The sequence below is a fragment of the Manis javanica genome, chromosome 10, assembly GCF_040802235.1.
Source record: "Manis javanica isolate MJ-LG chromosome 10, MJ_LKY, whole genome shotgun sequence".
Lineage (NCBI taxonomy): Eukaryota > Metazoa > Chordata > Mammalia > Pholidota > Manidae > Manis > Manis javanica.
In genome coordinates, this window is record NC_133165.1 from 60,869,948 (window position 1) to 60,895,527 (window position 25,580).

At 44.3% G+C, this 25,580-nt stretch overlaps 1 long non-coding RNA gene across 1 annotated transcript in view; it reads left to right on the forward strand.

Moving 5' to 3' along the window:
* The first annotated feature begins 6,097 nt into the window (after positions 1–6,097).
* The window catches only part of LOC140843741 (uncharacterized), a 124,256-nt gene continuing 104,773 nt past the window's right edge, over positions 6,098–25,580 (forward strand). The window contains exon 1 of the long non-coding RNA XR_012121755.1: positions 6,098–6,382. This is a non-coding gene — a long non-coding RNA (uncharacterized lncRNA). The remainder of the gene's footprint in view (positions 6,383–25,580) is intronic.

The window sequence follows — 25,580 nt, forward strand, 5'->3', positions numbered from 1 at the left end:
TCCTCAGAAAAAGAAAAGGAGGTAAGGTATTTCCCATACAGTATACAGTGATCAGACCAATTAAATGCAGTAAGGGCCAAGTGATGGATTAGTCATTCATCCCATTATCCCATGTGCATAAACCAAAGTCATAAACATTTAGTAAGTTTTTTGTCATTTATTTTAATGCTTTTCAAATGAGCTAAGGAGAAAAAATTTATGATGTGTTTCTACAGCATTCTGCTTATGAAGGTTCTTTTCATCAATAACTGATTTATTTCTATAATGGGATACCAGTTTACAAAGGACGCTTCACATAATAAATGTGAGGAAGTAAGGTACAAGTCTACAACTGACGAATAACATAGGCAAGAATATAAGCAGTTACTACTGAAAAAAATTGTATGTACTGCATCTGCAAAGAAGAATATAAGGAGGAAAAAAGTGCTAGGTATTTAGGGGAAACAAAGATTTTTAAAAAATCACATAGGACAAATACCATATGACCTCACTTACGTGTGGAATCTTAAAAAGTCAAAAAAAAAGAGCCCAGAGATTCAGAGACTAGATTAGTGGTTGCCAGATGTGGGGGGCAAAATGGGTGAAGGGAGTGAAAAGGTTCAAACTTTCAGTTATAAAATAAATAAGTCATGGAATGACATGTACATCATGGCAACTGTAATTAGTAATACTGTATTGTATATTAGAAAATTCCTAAGAAAGGACATCTTAAAGGTATTCAACATAAAAAATAATCCTATAGCTACATTTGGTGATGAATGTTAACTAGACTGATTATGGTCATTTCACAATCTATATAAATATCCAATCATGTTATAACCTGAAACTAATATAATGTTATATGTCAATTATGCCTTAATAAAAAAATGAATAAACTTAATTTAAATTTTAAAAAGTCACATAGGTTCAAAATTGTACTGTAAAGCAAAGAGCTCCAAAGTTCAGTCTACCACCCACTCGTTAAAAACCCAAATTCCAGTCCAAAGAATTTAGCATCAGCCCCAGGAAGATTACTGTAATAAGATTTAAAGGGTTACTAACATATGGCTATATAACATAAAAATAAATGACTCTATGGCACACTTGCTTGAAGGTTTACTGTAGTAAACCCATTAAATCAAACATTTATTTATTTATGCTTAATATTTATTATTTATACTCCCAATACAAGTGAATTTTCAGTTATCACCAGCAATTTGCTGAAATTGGTAAATTGACCTGGCATTCAGTTACTAAAAATACTTTAACAGAGATAAAATTGTAAGTAAATTTAAATAGTCCACCTGTTTTCCATATTTTATTGCTTTAGCTCTGTCCCAGCTAAGCTTCACTGGATCTCATGTTACACAGCCTGGTTTCTATACATAAGGTGGCTGGAACTCATGGACAGTTTTCTCTCGGTCACAAAGAGCGATCTTACAACTGGCTACACAATTCCTTTGCTGTGACCACCGAATTCAGGTTTATTTCAGTGATTATGTGGCCAATGCATAATGACCAAAGGAAAAAATGTAGAAATGGAAAATACTTGACATGTGTTGGGGAATATTAAACATACATATTAGTGCAATTCACAGTATTTCTTTATGTTGCAAGGCCCACCCACCCCCAGCACCACAGAAGATCCTAGGGATGTCCACAAGAGAAGGTGCTCCTTTATCAGCCTTTTCTAAAGTGAATAAACTGAAAATGGCTCACAAAAAAGATATTAATAACCTCAATCCCCAGGCTTAATACTCAAAGGCCCTCTTTTGTGTTCCCTTCTTTAAAACAATGCAGTTCAAGTCTTCAAGTATGCCTTGATGCCTGTTATGTGTGCTAAACATCGCAGGAAGAAGACTAGGTGGTATGGGGTATAGTCTTCAAATTAAAAAAACTCAGAATTCTGTTGAAGGGATGAGGTGCGTACATGAGCTGTTTCAGCAGGCGGTGATGTGTTGAATAGACACAGCAAGGTCCACAGGTCATGGTGGAGCTGGTCAGTACTAAGAAATCTCAAGGAGATTGGACAGTCTGAGAAGGCCTTCTGAGGAAAGAGGGTTTGGCTGGCCCTTGAAGAAGGGAGCCATCAGGAAAGGTAGAAAAAATAGGAGAGCACGTTCCAGGCTGGGGAATCAGTAACAGCAAATCTACAGAGAGGGTAGCACTCAGATCTCATGAAGAAGAAAACAGGGTACTTTTCTGGAAGACAGAGCACCTGTCAAGGTGTTGATGTGAGGGTAGAAAGTAGGCAGATAGTGAAGGGTCTTCACTGCCACAGTGATGAGTCTGAGCTTCATTTAGTAGGACAGCCAATAAAATAAAATATTAAATTATGTTAATTGTCCCATTTATGATTGAAAAATAGACATAGGTTTGTATCTACATATACAAATGCTCAAAACAAACTAGAATGATACCCAAAAAACTATTATCAGTAATACTATCTCCAGAGTAGGAGGGAGAGTTGGAAAAGATAAAGAGGAACTTTAGCATTTTATTGTAGACAGTTCTGTGTTTCATGGGGCTTTTTTTTGTACAGCAGTTTATATTACTGTATCACCTGCACACTTTTTTATTGATGTATAGTTGACATAATGTTATAATAGTTTCAGAAGTACAACACAGTGACCATGATAAGTGTGTCTGCCTTCTGTCACCACACAAAGTTGCTGCAATATTATTGACCATATTCCTCATGCTGTATCTTTCATCCCTGTGACTTGTTTATTTTATAAGTAGATCCCCTTCATCTATTTCACACATTTTCCCAACTACCCTTCCCTCTGGCAACCACCAGCTTTATGAGTCTCTTTCTGGGCTTTTGTTGATTTGTTTTATTTTTTAGGCTCCACATATAAGTGAGATCACATGATGTTTTTCTCTGACTTATTTCACTTAGCATAATGTCATGAATTAGTGCTTTCATTTTCTTTGGAAAATATTGAGAGGTGAAATTGCTGAATCATGGTATTTGTTTTTAATTTTTTGAAGAACCTCCATACTGCTTTCCATAGTGGGTGCATCAGTTTACATTCCCACCCATAGTGTACAGGGTACCCTTTTCCTCACATCCTTGCCAACACTTGTTATGTCTTCTCTTTTTGATACTTGCCATTCTGACCCATGTGAGGTGATATCTCCCTGTGGTTTTGATTTGCGTTTCCCTGATGATTAGTGGTGCTAAGCATCTTTTCACGTGTCTGTTGGCCATCTGTATGTGTTCTTCAGAAAAATATCCTTACAAATGATCTATCCTGGAGAACATTCCACATGTGTTTGAAAAGAATGTGCATTCTTCTGATTTTAGATGGAATATTCTATAGATAATCTGTTAAATTCATATGGCCTAATGTGTCATTCAAAGTCCCTGTTTCCTTATTAATTTTCTGTCTGGCTGATCTACCCATTGATGCAAGTGGGGTGTTAAAGACCCCTACTGTTATTGTATTAATGCCAATTTCTCTCCTATGTTGGGTTAATATTTATAATGGTTATATCCTCTTGTTGTATTGATCCCTTTATCATTATGTAATGTTCTTTTTTGTCTTGTTACATTCTACATTTTGAAGTCTATTTTGTCTGATATCCCCAACTTTATTTTTACTTCCATTTGCATGGAATATCATTTTCCATCCCTTCATTTTCAGTCTATATGTGTCTTTAGGTCTGAAGTAAGTCTCTTGTAGAAAGCCTACAGGTGGGTCTTGTTTTCAGGCATTCAGTCACCCTATGTCTTTTGACTGGAGCATTAGACCATTTACATCTACAGTAATTATTGCTAGGTATGAATTTACTGCCATTTTCTTAATTGCTTCCTGGTTGTTTTCTAGTTCTCTGCTCCTTTTTTCTTCTCTTGCTCCCTTCCCTGTGATTTGATGGCTCCCTTCAGTGTTGCGCTTGGATCTCTTTCTCTCTACTTTGTGTGTGTGTACCAGAGGGTTTTGGTTTGTGGTTACCATGAGGTTCGCATTATAATATTGACTTTTATGAAAGACTTCAATGCTTTTCTTTTCCTTTTTCTTTTTCGCTGTTTCGCCCACGGGTCTCGGGCTGAATAAATGGAACCCGCGGCGGCCGCGCAGCCGAGCTGGCTGGGGGGCCACCGTGGCCTGGGGGGTCCTGAGCCGTGAGCCCTAAGCAGCCTGCCATTCGAGCGCCGTCCCCCAGCAACGTGAGAGCGTGCGCCGCCAGCGAACAAAGCCTGCCCGCCTCTAGCCCAGGCGCGCTGGGGAAAGGAGTCAGTCTGGCAGAGAGAGCCGCGGAAGCCGCTCGCCCGCCATACAGAGCTCACTGATCTTTCCAAATGGGAGGGGTTTAGAGCAAGCGTCGCTGCACGCAGCCCGCCCACGTTCCGGAGGCCAGGAGCTGGCGCCCTGTCTTCCTCGGCAGCCCCGCCCGCCCCAGAAGCCAGGCAAGTACCGCGGCGCCGGCTCCCTTGACCCGCCGCGATCGCATTCCCCGTTCAGTCCCCACTCGTATCCTTGGGTCGCCTCGGAGGCCTCATCGCCGGTAGGATACGCTGACCCTCCCCAGACCGAGGACGACTTAACTTTGAAAGTTTTTTTTTCTTAAGTCCTAAGTGGGTTCTGTGCCCTTTTCACCTCTTCAAACACCATGGTGCGCGTCCAGCTGCCTCCCTTTAGGCTTTGCTATGAGATGTGCTCTCAGAACTGTTCCCTTTTTCAGTTCCTATTTTTTGGGTCATTTTTCTATTCCTTTTCTTTTTATTTTTTATCTTTTGTGGTATCATTAGTTTACAGTTACATGGGCAACACTGTGGTTACTAGACTACGCCCAGTATCAAGACCCCCCCTCAGCCCCCATTACAGTCACTGTCCATCAGCGTAGTGAGATGCTATAGAGTCACTGCTTGTCTTCTCTGTGTGCTATATGCCATCCACGTGCCCAGCCCCCTACGTCAGGTATGCTGATCCTAATGCCCCTTATTCCCCTTCTCGCTCCCTTCCAACCCACCCTTCCCAGTCCCTTTCCATTTGGTATCTGTTAGTCCATTCTCGGGTTCTGTGAGGCTGCTGCTGTTCTATGCCTTCAGTTTTTTCTCTGTTCTTATGCTCCCCAGACGAGTGAAATCATTTGATACCTGTCTTTCTCTCCCTGGCATATTTCACTGAGCATAATACCCTCTAGGCCCATCCACGTCGTAGCGAATCCATCTTTCAGTTCTTAAAGCTCTAAACTTTAATACAGAATGGGTTTATCAGTATACTTGGTAAATCAGTTCAAATATACCTACTTCAGGTGAGAATACCCCCTGTCTGTTTATTGCAGCACTATTTACAACAGCCAAGATATAGAAGCAACCTAAGTGTCCATCAGGAGATGAATGGATAGAGAAGAGGGGGCACACATATACAAAATGTTACACTATTCAGACATAAGAAGGAAGCAAATCCTACCCTTTGCAAGAACATGGATGGAGCTAGAGGGTATCATGCTCAGTGACATAAGACAGGCAGAGAAAGACAAGTACCAAATGATTTCCCTCATTTTTGGAGTATGAATACAAAACAAATCTGAAGGCACAAAACAGCAGCAGGCTCACAGACCCCAAGAAGCGACTAGCGGTTGCCAAAGGGGAGGGGTATGGCAGGGAGAAGAGGATTCATGGGTATTATGATTGGTGCACATGGTGTGTGTGGGGTCACGGGGAAACAATGTAGCTCAGAGAAGACAAGTACGGACTCCGTGGCATCGTGCTACGCTGATGGACAGCGGCCGGCAAAGGGATATGGGGGGACTCAATAATATGGGTGAATGTAGTACCCACATTGTTTCTCTTGTGAAAACTTCAGAGCAGTGTATATCAATGAAACCTTAATTAAAAATAAAAAAAGAAAAACGTTCATATTATGCCAATTGGTATTTATGAAACACTTCAATGCTTTTCTTTCCCTTTTCCTTTTTCTTTTTTGTTTTCTCGCCAACGGGTCTCGTACTGAGTACCTGGTGCCCGCGGCGGCCGCGCTCTCGAGCTGGCTGGAGGGAGCTCTGTGGCCATGGCGGGGCCTGAGCTGCGAGGCCCGAGCTGCCATTCACGCGCCGTCTCCTGGCAACTTCGGAGCGCGCGCCGCCAGCGCAAAAAGCCCGCCCGCCTCTAGCCAAGGCGCGCTGGCGAAGGGAGAGCGTCTGGCAGAGAGAGCCATGGAAGCCGCTCGACGCCAGACAGAGCTCGCTGATTTTTCTAAATTGGAGGGGTTTTGTTCAAGCTCCGTTCACCGCAGCCCACCCCCGTTCCGGAGGCCAGGAGCCGGCGCACGGCCTTCCACGGAAGCCCCGCCCGCCCGGCAAGCCCCGCCCAGCCGCCTCCCTCGGCCCGCCGCGATCGCATTCCTTCAGTTCCACCTCGTTTCTTCGGGTCCCCTCGGAGGGCTCATTGCAGGTAGGACACGCTGACGCTCCCCAGACGGAGGAGGACTTGACTTTGAAAGTTTCTTTTTCTTAAGTCCTAAGTATGTTCTGTGCCCTTTTCACCTCTTCAAACACCTTGGTGCGCGTCCACGAGCCTCCCTTTAGCCTTTCCTATGAAATGTGCTGCCAGAACTGTTCCCTTCTTTCAGTTCCTTTTCTTGGGTCATTTTTCTATTCGCTTTATTATTAATTTTTATCTTTTCTGGTATCATGAGCAACACTGTGGTTACTAGACTACCCCCATTACCAATTCCCCCCTCATCCCCCATTACACTCACTGTCCATCAGCGTAGTGAGATGCTAGAGTCACTACTTGTCTTCACTGTGTGCTGTACTGCCCTCCCCGAGCCCACCCCTTTACATCCGGTATGCTGATCCTAATGCCCCTTATTTCCCTTCTCACTCACTTACCAGTTCCTTTCCCTTTGGTATCTGTTAGTGCATTCTCGGGTTTTGTGAGGCTGCTGCTGTTTTTTGTCTTCAGTTTTATCTCTGTTCTTATGCTCCATAGATGAGTGAAATCATTTGATACTTGTCCTTCTCTAACTGGCATGTTTCACTGAGCATAATACCCTCTAGCCCCATCCATGTTGTTGAGAATCCTTCTTTCTGTTCTTAAAGCTCTGAACTTTAATACAGAATGGGTTTAGCAGATACTTGGTAAATCACTTAAAATATGCCTGCTTCAGGAGAGAATCCCATCTGTCTGTTTATTGCAGCACTATTTACAACAGCCAAGATATGAAAGCAATCTAAGTGTACATCAGGAGATGAATGGATAGAGAAGAGGTGGAACACATATACAAAATGTTACACTCTTCAGCCATAAGAAGGAAGCAAATCCTACCATTTCAACAACATGGAGGGAGCTAGAGGGTATTACGCTCAGTGAAATAAGACAGGCGGAGAAAGACAAGTACCAAATGATTTCTCTCATTTGTGGACTATGAATACAAAGCAAATCTTAAGGAACAAAACAGCAACAGGCTCAGAGACTCCAAGAAGCGACTAGCGAATACCAAAGGGAAGGGGCATGAAAGGGAAAAGAGGATTCAGGGGAATTCTGATTGGTGCACATGGTGTGTGTGGTGTCATTGGGAAGACAATGCAGCTCAGAGATGACAACAAGGACTTACTGGCATCCAGCTACGCTGATTGACAGCGGCCAGCAATGGGGTATGGGCGGCCTAAATAATATGGGTGAATATAGAACCCACATTGTTTTTGTTGTGAAACCTTCAGAGCAGTGTATATCAACGATACCTTAATGAAAAATAAAAAGGAAAAAAATGTTCATATTATACCAATTAACATTTATGAAAGACTTCAATGCTTTTCTTTCCCTTTTCCCTTTTCTTTTTCGCTGTCTCGCCAACGGGTGTCCTCCTCAGTACCTGGAGCCGGGGTGTCCGTGCTGGCCGAGCTGCGTAATGGTGGGGGGGGGGGGCACCGCGACCTGGGGTTTCCTGAGCCGTGAGCCCCGGGTTAACATTCGCACGCCGTCTCCTAGGAACTTGGGAGCCCGTGCCAACAGCACACAATGCCCACCCGGCTCTAGCCCAGGCACGCAAGCGACCGCAGGCATTCTAGCGGAGAGTGACGCGGAAGTCGCTCGGCCTCTGGCCAGAGCTTGCTGATCTTCCCAAACGGGAGGGGTTTTGAGAAAGCTCTGCTCGGCCGCCGCAGTCCGCCCACGTTCCGGAGGCCAGGAGCCGGCGCCCGGCCTTCCTCGGAAGCCCCGCCCGTCCTGCAAACCCCGCAATCCCCGCCCCGCCGGTTCCCTCATCCCGCCGCGATCGCATACCCCCTTCAGTACCCTCGCGTTTCCTCGGGTCCCCTCGGAGGCCTCATCGCCAGTAAGACACGCTGACCCTCCCCCGACCGAGGAGGACTTGACTTTGAAAGTTTTTTTTTCTCAAGTGCTAAGTGGGTTCTCTGCCTTTTTCACTCCTTCCAGCATCTTGGTGCGCCTCCACCCGCCTCCCTTTAGACTTCGCTATGAGATGTGCTGGCAGAACTGTTCCCTTCTTTCAGTTCCTTTTTTTCGGTCATTTTTCTATTCCTTTTATTTTTAATTTTCACCTTTTTTTGGTCTTATTAAGGTACAGTTACATGAGCAACACGGCGGTTACTAGTCTCCTCCCATTATCAAGTCCACCCCTCAGCCGCCATTACAGTCCCTGACCATCAGCGCAGGGAGATGCTATAGAGTCACTTCTTGTCTACCCTGTGTGCTGTGCTGCCCTCCCCCTGCTCCCCGCCTACATCATGTATGCTGATCCTAATGCCCCTTATTCCCCTTCTCCCTCCCTTCCCACCAACCCTTCCCAGTCCCTTTCCCTTTGGTATTTGTGAGTTCATTCTCGCGTTCTGTGAGTCGGCTGCTGTTTTGCGCATTCAGTTTTTTTTTTTTTTTTTTTTGAGAGGGCATCTCATATTTATTGATCAAATGGTTGTTAACAACAATAAAATTCAGTATAGGGGGGTCAAAGCTCAATGTACAATCATTAATCCATCTCAAGCCTAATTCTCGTCAGTCTCCAATCTTCTGAAGCATAACGAATAAGTTCTTACATGGTGAACGAATTCTTACATAGTGAATAAATTCTTACATGGTGAACAGTACAAGGGCAGTCATTACAGAAACTTTCGGTTTTGATCATGAAATATGACCTATAAACAATCAGGTCAAATATGAATATTTGTTTGATTTTGTACTTGATTTATATGTTGATCCCACATTTCTCCTATTATTATTATTATTTTTATTTTTAGTAAAATGCTGAAGTGGTAGGTAGATGCAAGATAAAGGTAGAAAACATAGTTTAGTGCTGTAAGAGGGCAAATGTAGATGATCAGATGATCAGGTGTGTGCCTATGGACCAAGTATTAATCCAGGCTAGACAAGGGCAGCAAGACATACACGGATGCAGAAGATTTCTCTCAAAGCAGGGGGGGTGAGGTTCTGAGCCTCACCTCTGTTGATCCCCAAATTCTCACCTGATGGCCCCCCTGCAACTGTGCCTGTCTTAGGTTGTTCCTCCATTGAGGAATCTTACCCGTCTCTGGCTAACCAGTCATCTTCCGGGGCCATACAGGGAAATGTAAAGTTGGTAAGTGAGAGAGAAGCCATATTGTTTGCAAAGGTTAGCTTTTTACTTCTTTGCAGATTTATGCCCTGTGGCTTCTCTGCCCAGCACTTGTCTCGAGGTATCTTTACCACCTGGAGGAATTATAATACTCGGTAAATTCGATATGAGGCACGAATTCTATTTAAGGGTTGTAATTAGGAAGAAAGAAGAAAAGCTATAGATGTAGCATATGAAGGAAACTTGGGAGGATTGATTATTTCTTTGACATATCTTCTTGTATAGTACCTTAAGTATGTATAGGTTTTAAACTACTAACTAATTTGCACACACATATTAACATAATAGGAATACGGTGACATAAACAAAGCAAATCTATAATTACCATCCATCTCCAGTGAAGCCAAGAAAACCATTTAGGCACCCTAGGCATTTGTGAAAATTTATCTATGATATGATGGATATTGTCCAACTGTACTTGAACCATCAGACAAATTAAAGCAGCCCATTTCTGGGATCTGTTCACATCCCATATGTTCCTTTAACCATAGATAGTCTATAGTCATGAGATTTTGGAGTGCTACAACTTGCACCCCTCCCAACTCCTGGTTGAGTTCCAACAGTACAGATCCGGTCAAATTCGTTGTCTCACTGTATGCACATGCCAGCCTAGACATCTCCCTCCTCATTCTTATGGCAAGTCCAGGAGACGGTGGGCTGGATGCAGCCACAACCGCAGCATCGTACGGATCCCTGTGGAGGCTTTTGGATGATCATCCCCCGGCACAAGTCCTCCAGAGAGTGCTAATGCCGGAAGCTCCTCCTCATATCGTATCTTAGTTCATTTTCTGGGTATCCAAGCTAGGCCTTGATCTTCTGCGTAGAAACAAACAGACCCTTTGCCCACACTTTGACATGCCCTCTATACCACTGTGCAGAACTCATTGGAGGTCAGCACACAGTAACTGCTTTTTTTTTTTTTTAAATTAAGAGAAAGGAATATTATCAGAAAAGAGTACCTCCATAGCTGATCATCTGACACCCTTTAAGTGATCAACATTAAGGATATTTAAAGCATGCGTTGATCTTAGATTTACCAATAGTTTTATCCTGTTAAGGAGTAATCCCCCTTTTCTTTCTTTCTTTTTTTTTTTTTTTTAAATTTTTAATCTACACTTACATGAAGAATACTATGTTTACTATGCTCTCCCCTATATCAGGTCCCCCCTAACAACCACATTACGGTTACTGTCCATCAGCTTAGCAAAATGTTGTAGAGTCACTACTTGTCCTCTCTGTGTTGTGCAGCCCACCCTCCCCTTTCTCCCTCCCCCCCATGCATGCTAATCTTAATAACCCCCTTCTTCCCCCCCCTTATCCCTCCCTGCCCACCCATCCTCCCCAGTTCCTTTCCCTTTGGTACCTGTTAGTCCATTTTTGGGTTCTGTAATTCCGCTGCTGTTTTGTTCCTTCAGTTTTTCCTTTGTTCCTATACTCCTCAGATGAGTGAAATCATTTGGTATTTCTCTTTCTCCACTTGGCTTATTTCACTGAGCATAATACTCTCCAGCTCCATCCATGTTGCTGCAAATGGTTGGATTTTTCCACTTCTTATGGCTGAGTAGTATTCGATTGTGTATATGTACCACATCTTCTTTATCCATTCATCTACCGATGGACATTTAGGTTGCTTCCAATTCTTGGCTATTGTAAATAGTGCTGTGATAAACATAGGGGTGCATCTGTCTTTCTCAAACTTGATTGCTGCGTTCTTAGGGTAAATTCCTAGGAGTGGAATTCCTGGGTCAAATGGTAGGTCTGTTTTGAGCATTTTGATGAACCTCCATACTGCTTTCCACAATGGTTGAACTAATTTACATTCCCACCAGCAGTGTAGGAGGGTTCCCCTTTCTCCACAGCCTCGCCAACATTTGTTGTTGTTTGTCTTTTGGATGGCAGCTATCCTTACTGGTGTGAGGTGATACCTCATTGTAGTTTTAATTTGCATTTCTCTGATAATTAGCGATGTGGAGCATCTTTTCATGTGTCTCTTGGCCATCTGTATTTCTTTTTTAGAGAACTGTCTGTTCAGTTCTTCTGCCCATTTTTTAATTGGGTTATTTGTTTTTTGTTTGTTGAGGCATGTGAGCTCTTTATATATTTTGGACGTCAAGCCTTAATCGGATCTGTCATTTTCAAATATATTCTCCCATACTGTAGGGTTCCTTTTTGTTCTATTGATGGTGTCTTTAGCTGTACAGAAGCTTTTCAGCTTAATGTAGTCCCACTTGCTCATTTTTGCTGTTGTTTTCCTTGCCCGGGGAGATATGTTCAAGAAGAGGTCACTCATGTTTATGTCTAAGAGGTTTTTGCCTATGTTTTTTTCCAAGAGTTTAATGGTTTCATGACTTACATTCAGTTCTTTGATCCATTTTGAGTTTACCTTTGTATATGGGGTTAGACAATGGTCCAGTTTCATTCTCCTACATGTAGCTGTCCAGTTTTGCCAGCACCATCTGTTGAAGATTCTGTTATTTTGCCATTGTATGTCCATGGCTCCTTTATCAAATATTAATTGACCATATATGTTTGGGTTAATTTCTGGGGTCTCTAATCTGTTCCACTGGTCTGTGGCTCTGTTCTTGTGCCAGTACCAAATTGTCTTTATTACTATGGCTTTGTAATAGAGCTTGAAGTTGGGGAGTGAGATCCCCCCTACTTTATTCTTCTTTTTCAGGATTGCTTTGGCTATTCGGGGTCTTTGGTGTTTCCATATGAATTTTTGAACTATTTGTTCCAATTCATTGAAGAATGTTGCTGGTAATTTCAGAGGGATTGCATCAAATCTGTATATTGCTTTGGGCAGGATGGCCATGAGCATGGGATGAGTTTCCATTTATTAGTGTCCCCTTTAATTTCTCTTAAGAGTGACTTGTAATTTTCAGAGTATAAGTCTTTCACTTCTTTGGTTAGGTTTATTCCTAGGTATTTTATTCTTTTTGATGCAATGGTGAATGGAATTGTTTTCCTGATTTCTCTTTCTATTGATTCATTGTTAGTGTATAGGAAAGCTACAGATTTCTGTGTGTTAATTTTGTATCCGATATCAGTTCTAGTAGTTTTGGAGTGGAGTCTTTAGGGTTTTTTATGTACAGTATCATATCATCTGCAAATAGTGACAGTTTAACTTCTTCTTTACCAATCTGGATTCCTTGTATTTCTTTGTTTTGTCTGATTGCCGTGGCTAGGACCTCCAGTACTATGTTAAATAACAGTGGGGAGAGTGGGCATCCCTGTCTGGTTCCCGATCTCAGTGGAAATGCTTTCAGCTTCTCGCTGGTCAGTATAATGCTGGCTGTGGGTTTATCATATATGGCCTTTATTATGTTGAGGTACTTGCCCTCTATTCCCATTTTGCTAAGAGTTTTTATCATGAATGGATGTTGAATTTTGTCAAATGCTTTTTCAGCATCTATGGAGATGATCATGTGGTTTTTGTCTTTCTTTTTGTTGATGTGGTGGATGATGTTGATGGATTTTCGAATGTTGTACCATCCTTGCATCCCTGGGATGAACCCCACTTGGTCATGGTGTATGATCCTTTTGATATACTGTTGAATTCTGTTTGCTAATATTTTATTGAGTATTTTTGCATCTACATTCATCAGGGATATTGGTTTGTAATTTTCTTCTTTGGTGGGGTCTTTTCCTGGTTTTGGTATTAGGGTGATGTTGGCTTCATAGAATGAGTTTGGGAGTATTCCCTCTTTTTCTATTTTGTGGAACACTTTAAGGAGAATGGGTATTATATCTTCTCTGTGTGTCTGATAAAATTCCGAGGTAAATCCGTCCGGCCCCGGGGTTTTGTTCTTGGGTAGTTTTTTGATTACTGTTTCAATTTCTTTGCTTGTAATTGGTTTGTTTAACTTTTGTGTTTCTTCCTTGGTCAGTCTTGGGAGGTTGTATTTTTCTAGGAAGTTGTCCATTTCTTCTAGGTTTTCCAGCTTGTTGGCATATAGGTTTTCATAGTAGTCTTTAATAATTCTTTGTATTTCTGTGGAGTCTGTCGTGATTTTTCCATTCTCATTTCTGATTATGTTGATTTGTATTGACTCTCTTTTTCTCTTAATAAGTTGGGCTAGAGGCTTATCTATTTTGTTTATTTTCTCAAAGAACCAGCTCTGGGTTTCGTTGATTTTTGCTATTGTTTTATTCTTCTCAATTTTGTTTATTTCTACTCTGATCTTTATTATGTCCCTCCTTCTGCTGACTTTAGGCCTCATTTGTTCTTCTTTTCCCAGTTTTAATAATTGTGATGTTAGACTATTCATTTGGAATTGTTCTTCCTTCTTCAAGTGTGCCTGGATTGCTATATACTTTCCTCTTAAGACTGCTTTCGCTGTATCCCACAGAAGTTGGGGCTTAGTGTTGTTGTTGTCATTTGTTTCTATATATTCCTTGATCTCTATTTTGATTTGTTCATTGATCCATTGATTATTTAGTAGCATGTTGTTAAGCCTCCATGTGTTTGTGAGCCTTTTTGTTTTCTTTGTAGAATTTATTTCTACTTTCATACCTTTGTGGTCTGAAAAATTGGTTGGTAGAATTTCAATATTTTGGAATTTACTGAGGTTCTTTTTGTGAGCTAGTATGTGGTCTATTCTGGAGAATGTTCCATGTGCACTTGAGAAGAATGTATATCCTGTTGCTTTTGGATGTAGAGTTCTATAGATGTCTATTAGGTCCATCTGTTCTATCTGTTGTTCAGTGCCTGTGTGTCTTTACTTATTTTCTGCCCGGTGGATCTATCCTTTGGGGTGAGTGGTGTGTTGAAGTCTCCTACAATGAATGCATTGCAGTCTATTTCCCTCTTTAGTTCTGTTAGTATTTGCTTCACATATGCTGGTGCTCCTGTATTGGGTGCATATATATTTAGAATGGTTATATCCTCTTGTTGGACTGAGCCCTTTATCATTATGTAGTGTCCGTCTTTATCTCTTGTTACTTTCTTTGTTTTGAAGTCTATTTTGTCTGATATTAGTACTGCAACCCCTGCTTTCTTCTCACTGTTGTTTGCCTGAAATATGTTTTTCCATCCCTTGACTTTTTGTCTATGCTTATCTTTGGGTTTAAGGTGAGTTTCTTGTAAGCAGCATATAGATGGGTCTTGCTTTTTTATCCATTCTATTACTCTATGTCTTTTGATTGGTGCATTAAGTCCATTTACATTTAGGGTGACTATTGAGAGATATGTACTCATTGCCATTTCAGGCTTTAGATTCGTGGTTACCAAAGGTTCAAGGTTAGCTTCTTTAGTATCTTACTGCCTAACTTAGCTCGCTTATTGAGCTGTTATATACACTGTCTGGAGATTCTTTTCTTCTCTCCCTTCTTATTCCGCCTCCTTCATTCTTCATATGTTGTGTGTTTTGTTCTGTGCTCTTTTTAGGGGTGCTCCCATCTAGAGCAGTCCCTGTAGGATGCCCTGTAGAGGTGGTTTGTGGGAAGCAAATTCCCTCAGCTTTTGCTTGTCTGGGAATTGTTTGATCCCACCATCATATTTAAATGATAGTCGTGCTGGATACAGTATCCTTGGTTCAAGGCCCTTCTGTTTCATTGCATTAAGTATATCATGCCATTCTCTTCTGGCCTGTAGGGTTTCTGTTGAGAAGTCTGATGTTAGCCTGATTGGTTTTCCTTTATATGTGACCTTTTTCTCTCTAGCTGCCTTTAAAACTCTTTCCTTGTCCTTGATCCTTGCCATTTTAATTACTATGTGTCTTGGTGTTGTCCTCCTTGGATCCTTTCTGTTGGGGGTTCTGTGTAATTCCATGGTCTGTTCGATTATTTCCTCCCCGAGTTTGGGGAAGTTTTCAGCAATTATTTCTTCAAAGACGCTTTCTATCCCTTTTCCTCTTTCTTCCTCTTCTGGTATCCCTATAATACGAATGTTATTCCTTTTGTATTGGTCACATATTTCTCTTAGTGTTGTTTCATTCCTGGAGATCCTTTTATCTCTCTCTATGTCTGCTTCTATATGTTCCTGTTCTCTGGCTTCTATTCCTTCAATGGCCTCTTGCATCTTATCCATTCTGCTTATAAATCCTTCCAGGGATTGTTTCACTTCTGTGATCTCCTTCCTGACATCTGTGATCTCCCTCTGGACTTCATCCCATTGCTCTTGCATTTTTCTCTGCATCTCATCCCATTGCTCTTGCATTTTTCTCTGCATCTCTGTCAGCATATTCATGATTTTTATTTTGAATTCTTTTTCAGGAGCACTGGTTAGGTCTGTCTCCCTCTCAGGTTTTGTCTCTGTGATCTTTGTCCGCCTGTAGTTTTGCCTTTTCATGGTGATAGAGATAGTTTGCAGATCTGGTACAAGTGACCGCTGGAAAAGCTTCCCTTCTTGTTGGTTTGTGGCCTTCTCCTGGGAGAATAGCGACCTCTAGTGGCTTGTGCTGGGCAGCTGTGTGCAGACAGGGCTTCTGCTTCCCGCCCAGTTGCTTTGGGGTTTATCTCCGCTGTTGCTGTGGGCTTTGCCTGGCTAGGGCTGTTCCTCCAAAATGGTGGAGCCCCGTTGGAGGGGGAGCGGCCAGGAGGCTATTTATCTCCGTAAGGGGCCTCTGTGCTCCCTGCTGCCCAGGGGGTTAGAGTGCCCAGAGATCCCCAGATTCCCTGCCTCTGGTCTAAGTGACCTGTCCTGCCCCTTTAAGACTTCCAAAAAGCACTCTCCAAACCAAAACAACAACAGCAACAATGAGAGAGGGAACAGAAAGAAAGAAAAAAAAAAAAAAAAAAGGAAAAAACAAGCGATTTTTTTTTTTTTTTTTTGTCCTCAGGTGCCGGTCCCAGGCACCCGCTCACTGGTCCTGCTGCACTGTCTCCCTAGCACCAGGGTCCATGTCCTTTCAAGGCTTCCAAAAAGCACTCATCCACCGCTCCCGCAGGGAAGGAACTCTTGATATTCTTTGTCCTCAGGCACTGGTCCCAGGCACCCGCTCACCAGTCCTGCCGCCCTGCCTCCCTAGCACCAGGGTCCCTGTCCCTTTAAGGCTTCCAAAAAGCACTCGCCAAAAAGAGAGAAAAAAAGGGGAAAAACGCGCAATTTCTTCCGTCCTCAGGTGCCGGTCTCAGGCACCCACCCACCGGTCCCACAGGGAGAAACGTGGGATATTCTTTGTCCTCAGGTGCCGGTCCCAGGCACCCGCTCACCAGTCCCGCCACCCTGCCTCTCTAGCACTGGGGTCCCCGTCCCTTCAAGGCTTCCAAAAAGCGCTCGCCAAAAAGAGAAAAAAAAAAAAAGGGGAAAAACGCCCGACCTCCTCCGTCCTCAGGCACCGTCCTCAGGCACCCGCCCACGGGTCCCGCAGGGAGAAACGCGGGATATTCTTTGTCCTCCGTCGCCGTTCCCAGGCACCTGCTCACCGGTCCCACCACCCTGCCTCCCCAGCAACGGGGGCCCGTCCCTCTAAGGCTTCCAAAAAGCGCTCGCAAAAAAAAAAAAAAAAAAAAAACCGCTCCGGTTTCTCTCCACCCGCCGGGAGCTGGGGGGAGGGGCGCTCGGGTCCCGCCGGGCCGGGGCTTGTATCTTACCCCCTTCGCAAGGCGCTGGGTTCTTGCAGGCGTGGATGTGGTCTGGATGTTGTCCTGTGTCCTGTGGTCTCTATTTTAGGAAGATTTTTCTTTGTTATATTTTCATAGCTCTATGTGTTTTTGGGAGGAGATTTCCACTGCTCTACTCACACCGCCATCCTGGCTCCGCCCATACACGCTCCTCTCCTCGACCCGCCTAAACTGAGGCGCTTGGGTACCTTCTGGGAAACTGACACGGGAGGTGCAGGGGGTTTCCGGCCGCGAGCGTCCAGGCGGTCTGCGCAGCGGCCCTGTGCATTCAGTTTTATCTGTTCTTATGGTCCGCAGATGAGTGAAATCATTTGATACTTGTCCTTCCCTGTCTTCCATATTTGACTGAGCAAAATACCCTCTAGCCCCATCCTCGTTGTTGCAAATGTTTCTTTCAGTTCTTAAAGCTCTGAACTTTAATACAGTATGAGTTTTGCAGAATACTTGGTAAATCACTTAAAATACACCAGCATCATGTGAGAATAGCATCGGTCTCTTTATTGCAGCACTATTTACAACTACCAAGGTATGGAAGCAACCTAAGGGGCCCTCAGTAGATGAATGGATAGAGAAGAGTTTGCCCATATACCAAATGTTCCACTATTCAACCATAAGAAGGAAACAGATCCTACCATTTGCAACAACGTGGATGGATCTAGAGGGCATTATGCTCAGTGAAATAAGCCAGGCGGAGAACGACATGTACCAAATGATTACCGTCATTTGTGGGCTATTAAACCAAAGCAAATCTGAAGGGACAAAACAGCAGCGGACTCACAGACTCCAAGAAGCAACAAGCGGTTACAAAAGGGGAGGGGTATGGCAGTGAGAAGAGGATTCAGGGGTATTATGACTGGTGCACCTGGTGTGTGTGGGGTCACGGGGAAACAATATCGCTCAGAAAAGACAAGAACGGACTCCGTGGCATCGTGCTATGTTGATGGACAGCGACGGCAATGGGGTACAGAGGGGCTTGATAGTATGGATGAACGTAGTACCCAGATTGAGGGTTTCTTGTGAAACCTTCGGAGCAGTGTATATCAGTGATACCTTAATGAAAAATAAAAAGGAAAACAATGTTCATACTATACCAATTAACATTTATTAAAGACTTCAATGCTTTTCTTTCCCTTTTCCCTTTTTTTTTCGCTGTCTCGCCAACCGGTGTCCTCCTCAGTACCTGGATACGGGGTGGCCGCGCTGGCCGAGCTGGGTGGCGTGTGGTCGGGGGGGTGGCGGGGGTACCGCGGCTTGGGGTTTCCTGAGCCGCGAGCCCCTGGTTACCATTGGCACACAGTCTCCTAGCAACTTGGGAGCGCGCGCCGTCAGCACACAATGCCCACCCGCCTCTAGCCCAGGCACGCAAGCGTCTGCAGCCTTCTAGCGGAGAGAGCCGCGGAAGTCGCTCGGCCGCTGGCCAGAGCTGGCTGATCTTCCCAAACGGGAGATGTTTTGAGAAAATTCTGCTCCACCGCTGATGTCCGCCCACGTTCCGGAGGCCAGGAGCCGGCGCCTGGCCTTCCTTGAAGCCCCGCCCATCCTGCAACCCCCGCAAGCCCCGCCCCGCCGGTTCCCTCAGCCCGCAGAGATCGCATTCCCCTTCAGTACCCACGCGTTTCTTCGGGTCCCCTCGGAGGCCTCATCGCCGGTAAGACACGCTGACCCGCCCCAGACCGAGGAGGACTTGACTTTGAAAGTATTTTTTTTCTCAAGTGCTACGTGGGTTCTCTGCCTTTTTCACTTCTTCAAGCATCTTGGTGCGCCTCCACCTGCATTCCTTTAAACTTTGCTACGAGATGTGCTTCCAGAACTGTTCCCTTCTTTCAGTTCCTTTTTTTCGGTCATTTTTCTATTCCTTTTATTTTTAATTTTTACCCTTTTTTTGGTCTTACTAGGGTACAGTTACATGTGCAACACGGCGGTTACTAATCTCCCCCCATTATCAAGTCCCCCCTCTCAGCCCCCATTACAGTCATTGTCCATCAGCGCAGGGAGATGCTATAGAGTCACTACTTGTCTCCTCTGTGTGCTGTACTGCCCTCCCCATCCTCCCCGCCTACATCATGTATGCTGATCCTAATGCCCCTTATTCCCCTTCTCCCTCCCTTCCCACCAACCCTTCCCAGTCCCTTTCCCTTTGGTATTTGTGAGTTCATTCTCGGGTTCTGTGAGTACGCTGCTGTTATGTGCATTCAGTTTTATGTGTTCTTATGGTCCGCAGATGAGTGAAATCATCTGATACTTGTCCTTCTCTGTCTTCCATATTTGACTGAGCAAAATACCCTCTAGCTCCATCCACGTTGTTGCAAATGTTCCTTTCAGTTCTTAAAGCTCTGAACTTTAATATAGTATGAGTTTAGCAGAATACTGTGTAAATCACTTAAGATACACCACCATCATGTGCGAATACCATCTGTCTGTTTATTGCAGCACTATTTACAACTACCAAGGTATGGAAGTAACCTAAGTGGCCCTCAGTAGATGAATGGATAGAGAAGAGGTTGCCCGTATACAAAATGTTCCACTATTCAGCCATAAGAAGGAAACAGTTCCTACCATTTGCCACAACGTGGATGGGGCTAGAGGGCATTATGCTCAGTGAAATAAGCCAGGAGGAGAAAGTCTTGTACCAAATGATTGCCCTCATTTGCGGACTATTAAATCAAAGCAAATCTGAAGGAACAAAACAGCAGCGGCCTCACAAACACCAAGAAGCGACTACAGGTTACAAGAGGGGAGGATTACCGCAGGGACAAGAGGATTCAGGGGTGTTATGATTGGTGCACCTTTTGTGTGTGGGGTCACGGGGAAACAACGTAGCTCAGAGAAGACAAGAACTGACTCCGTGGCATCGTGCTATGTTGATGGACGGGGATTGCAATGGGGTACAGAGGGGCTTGATAGTATGGGTGAAGGTAGTACTCACATTGAAGGTTTCTTGTGAAACCTTCGGAGCAGTGTATATCAATGATACCTTAATGAAAAATAAAAAGGAAAACAATGTTCATATTATACCAATTAACATTTATGAAAGACTTCAATGCATTTCTTTCACTTTTCCCTTTTCTATTTCGCTGTCTCGCCAACGGGAGTCCTCCTCAGTACCTGGATACGGGGTGGCCTCGCTTGCCGAGCTGGGTGGCGGGGGGTGGGGGAGGCGGGGGTACCGCGGACTGGGGTTTCCTGAGCCACGAGCCCCGGGTTACCATTCGCGCGCCGTCTCCTAGTAACTTGGGAGCGCGCGTCGCCAGCACACAATGCCCACCCGCCTCTAGCCCAGGCACGCAAGCGACCGCAGGCATTCTAGCGTAGAGAGCCGCGGAAGTCGCTGGGTCGCTGGACAGAGGTGGCTGATCTTCCCAAACGGGAGGGGTTTTGAGAAAGCTCTGCTCCGCCGCCGCAGTCCACCCAAGTTCAGGAGGCCAGGAGCCAGCGCCCGCCTTCCTCGGAAGCCCCGCCCGTCCTGCAATCCCCGCAAGCCCCGTCCCTCCGGTTCCCTCAGCCAGCCGCGATCGCATTCCCCCTTCAGTACCCTCGCGTTTCCTCGGGTCCCCTCGGAGGCCTCATCGGCGGTAAGACACGCTGACCCTCCCCAGACTGAGGAGGACTTGACTTTGAAAGTTTTTTTTTTCTCATGGGCTAAGTGGGTTCTCTGCCTTTTTCACTTCTTCAAGCATCTTGGTGCGCCTCCACCTGCCTCCTTTTAGCCTTTGCTATGAGATGTGCTGCCACAACTGTTCCCTTATTTCAGTTCCTTTTTTTCGGTGATTTTTCTATTCGTTTTATTTTTAATTTTTACCTCTTTTTGGTATCATTAGGGTACAGTTACATGAGCAACACGGTGGTTACTAGTCTCCCCCCGTTATCAGGTCCCCCCTTCAGCTCCCATTACAGTCACTGTCCATCAGTGCAGGGAGATGCTATAGAGTCACTAATTGTCTACTCTGTGTGCTGTACTGCCCCCCACTGCTCCACGCCTACATCATGCATTCTGTTCCTAATGCCCCTTATTCCCCTTCTCCCTCCCTTCCCACCAACACTTCCCAGTCCCCTTCCCTTTAGTATTTGTGAGTACATTCTCGGGTTCTGTGAGTCCGCTGCTGTTTTGTGCATTCAGTTTTATCTGTTTATTGCAGCACTATTTACAGCTACCAAGGTATGGAAGCAACCTAAGTGGCCCTCAGTAGATGAATGGATAGAGAAGATGTTGCACATATACAAAATGTTACACTATTCAGCCATAAGAAGGAAACAGAAAGTCTTTTCTCCTAAGTGCTAAGTGGCTTCTATGTCCTTTTCACTTCTTCAACATCTTGGTGGGCGTCCACCTGCCTCCCTTTAGCCTTTGCTATGAGATGTGCTGCCAGAACTGTTCCCTTCTTTCAGGTCCTTTTTTTTTCGGTCATTTTTCTTTTCCTTTTAATTTTAATTTTTCCCTTTTTTTGGTCTCATTAGGGTACAGTTACATGAGCAACACGGCGGTTACTAGTCTCCCCCCATTATTAAGTCCCCCCCCTCATCCCCCATTACAGTCACTGTCCATCAGCGCAGGGAGATGCTATAGAGTCGCTACTTGTCTCCTCTGTGTGCTGTACTGCGCTCCCCGTGCTCCCTGCCTACATCATGTATGCTGATCCTATTTCCCCTTATTCCCCTTCTCCCTCCCTTCCCACCCAGCGTTCCCAGTCCCTTTCCCTTTTGTCTTTGTTAGTTCATTCTCGGGTTCTGTGAGTCGGCTGCTGTTTTGTGCCTTCAGGTTTTTTTGTTCTTATGCTGCACTGAAAGATGGGAACAGTTCTGGCAGCACATCTCATAGGAAAGGCTAAAGGGTGGCAGGTGGACGCGCCCCAAGATGTTTGAAGAAGTGAAAAGGGCACAGAACCCACTTAGCACTTAGGAGAAAAGACTTTCAAAGTCAAGTCCTCCTCGGTCTGGGGAGGGTCAGCGTGTCTTATCGGCGATGAGGCCTCCGAGGGGGCCTGAGGAAACGAGTGGGTCTTAAAGGGGGAATGCGACCGCGGCGGGCTGAGGGAGCCGGTGGGGCGGGGCTTGCGGAGCTATCAGTGCGGCATGGCTTCCGAGGAAGGCCGGGCGCCGGCTCCTGGCCTCGGTATCGGCGGCGGCCTGCGGCGGACAGAGCTTGCTCAAAACCCCTCCCATTTGGGAACATCAGCGAGCTCTGTCCGGCGGCCGAGCGACTTCCGCGTCACTCTCCGCTGGAATCCCTGCCTTCGCTTGTGCGCCTGGGCTAGAGGCGGGTGGGCATTGTGCGCTGACGGCGCGCGCTCCCATGTTGCTAGGAGACGGCGCGCGAATGGTAACCGGGGGCTCACGGCTCAGGCACCCCCAGCCGCCGTTCCCCACCCCCCAGCCAGCTCGGCCAGCGCGGCCACGCCGGCACAAGGTACTCAGGAGGACACCCGTTGGCGAGACAGCGAAAAAGAAAAGGGAAAAGGGAAAGAAAAGCATTGAAGTCTTTCAGAAATGTCAATTGGTATAATATGAACATTTTTTTCCTTTTTATTTTTCATTAAGGTATCATTGATATACACTGCTTGTGAAACCTTCAATGTGGGTACTACCTTCACCCATATTATCAAGCCCCCCTGTACCCCGTTGCCATCGCTGTCCATCAACATAGCAGGATGCCACGGAGTCCGTTCTTGTCTTCTCTGAGCTACATTGTTTCCCCGTGACCCCACACACACCAGGTGCACCAATCATAATACCCCTGAATCCTCTTCTCCCTGCCATACCGCTCCCCTCTGGTAACCGCTAGTCGCTTCTTGGAGTCTGTGAGTCCGCTGCTGGGTTGATCCTTCAGATTTGCTTTGATTTAATAGTCCACACATGAGGGCAATCGTTTCGTATATGTCGTTCTCCGCCTGGCTTATTTCACTGAGCATAATACTCTCTAGCTCCGTCTAGAGGAGCTAGAGGGTATTATGCAAATGGTAGGATCTGTTTCCTTCTTATGGCTGAATAGTGTTGTATTTTGCACATGTGCAATCTCTTCTCTATCCATTCATCTCCTGAGGGACACTTAGGTTGCTTCCATACCTTGGTTGTTGTTCATAATGCTGCAATAAACAGACAGATGGCATTCCCACATGAAGCAGGTATATTTTAAGTGATTTACCAAGTATTCTGCTAAACTCATACTGTATTAAAGTTCAGAGCTTTAAGAACTGAAAGAAAGTTTTGCAGCAACGTGGGTGGAGCTACAGGGTAAATCTGAAGGAATATTTTGCTACATTCCTTATCCTATACATTACATCCCCGTTACTTATTTATTTTACAATTGGAAGTGTGTATTTTTTTTTTCGTGAGGGCATCTCTCAGATTTATTGATCAAATGGTTGTTAACCACAATAAAATTCTGTATAGGGGGATCAATGCTCAATGCACAATCATTAATCCACCCCAAGCCTAATTGTCATCAGTCTCCAATCTTCTGAAGCGTAATGAACAGGTTCTTACATGGGGAACAAATTCTTACATAGTGAATAAGTTCCATGGTGAAGATTACAAGGGCAGTCATCACATAAGCTTTTGGTTTTGATCATGCATTATGAACTATAATCATTCAATTCAAATATGAATATTCATTTAATATTTATACTTGATTTATATGTAGATACCACATTTCTCTATTATTATTTTTTTTAATAAAATGCTGAAGTGGTAGGTAGATACAAGATAAAGGTAGAAAACACAGTTTAGTGTTGTAAGAGAGCAAATGTAGATGATCAGGTGTGTGCCTTTAGACTGTGTTAATTCAAACTAGACAAGGGCAATAAAACATGCACGTATGCAGCCGATTTCTCTCAGAATGGGGGGGGGGAGGTTCTAAGCCTCACATCTGTTGGTCCCCATTTTCTCACCTGATGGCCCCCTGCGACTGTGCCTGTCTTACGTTGTTCCTCCCTTGAGGAAGATGGCTAACCAGTCATCTTCCGGGGCCATACAGGGAAATGTTAAGTTGGTAAGTGAGAGAGAAGCCTTATTGTTTCAAAAGGTTAGCTTTTTACTTCTTTACATATTTTATGCCCTGTGGCTTCTATGCCCAGCATTTGTCTTGAGGTGGCTTTACCACTTGGAAGAATTATGATACTCGGTGAATTCGATATGAGGCATGAATTCTACTTAAGGGTTATAATTAGGAAGGAAGAAGAAAAGTTATAGAAGTAGCAGGCGGAAGAATACCTGGGAAGATTGATTATTTCTTTGACATATCTTCTTGTAGAGTAACTTCAGCATGTATAGGTTTTAAACTACTAATTAAATTGCACACACACATTAACATAATAGGAGTACAGTTATGTAACCAAAGCATACCTGTAATTACCAGCCCTCTCCAGTGAAACCAAGAAAACCAGTTATGTACCACATCTTCTTTATCCATTCATCTATCGATGGACATTTAGGTTGCTTCCAATTCTTGGCTATTTTAAATAGTGCTGTGATAAACATAGGGGTGCATTGGTCTTTCTCATACTTGATTGCTGCATTCTTAGGGTAAATTCCTAGGAGTGCAATTCCTCGGTCAAATGGCAAGTCTATTTTGAGCATTTTGATGTACCTCCATACTGCTTTCCACAATGGTTGAACTAATTTACATTCCCACCAGCAGTGTAGGAGGGTTCCCCTTTCTCCACAGCCTCGCCAACATTTGTTGTTGTTTGTCTTTTGGATGGCAGCCATCCTTACTGGTGTGAGGTGATACTTCATTGTAGTTTTAATTTGCATTTCTCTGATGACAATCGATGTGGAGCATCTTTTCATGTGTCTGTTGGCCAACTGTATTTCTTTTTTGGAGAACCGTCTGTTCAGTTCCTCAGCCCATTTTTTAATTGGGTTATTTGTTTTTTGTTTGTTGAGGCGTGTGAGCTCTTTATACATTCTGGATGTCAAGCCTTTATCGCATGTGTCATTTTCAAATATATTCTCCCATACTGTAGGGTTCCTTTTGGTTCTATTGATGGTGTCTTTTGCTGTACAGAATCTTTTCAGCTTAATATAGTCCCACTTGTTCATTTTTGCTGCTGTTTTCCTTGCCCGGGGAGATATGTTCAAGAAGAGGTCACTCATGTTTATGTCTAAAAGGTTTTTGCCTATGTTTTTTTCCAAGAGTTTAATGGTTTCATGAGTTACATTCAGGTCTTTGATCCATTTTGAGTTTACTTTTGTATATGGGGTTAGACAATGGTCCAATTTCATTCTCCTACATGTAGCTGTCCAATTTTGCCAGCACCGTCTGTTGAAGAGACTGTCATTTCGCCATTGTATGTCCATGGCTCCTTTATCAAATATTAGTTGACCATATATGTCTGGGTTAATGTCTGGATTCTCTAGTCTGTTCCATTGGTCTGTGGCTCTGTTCTTGTGCCAGTACCAAATTGTCTTGATTAGTATGGCTTTATAATAGAGCTTGAAGTTGGGGAGTGAGATCCC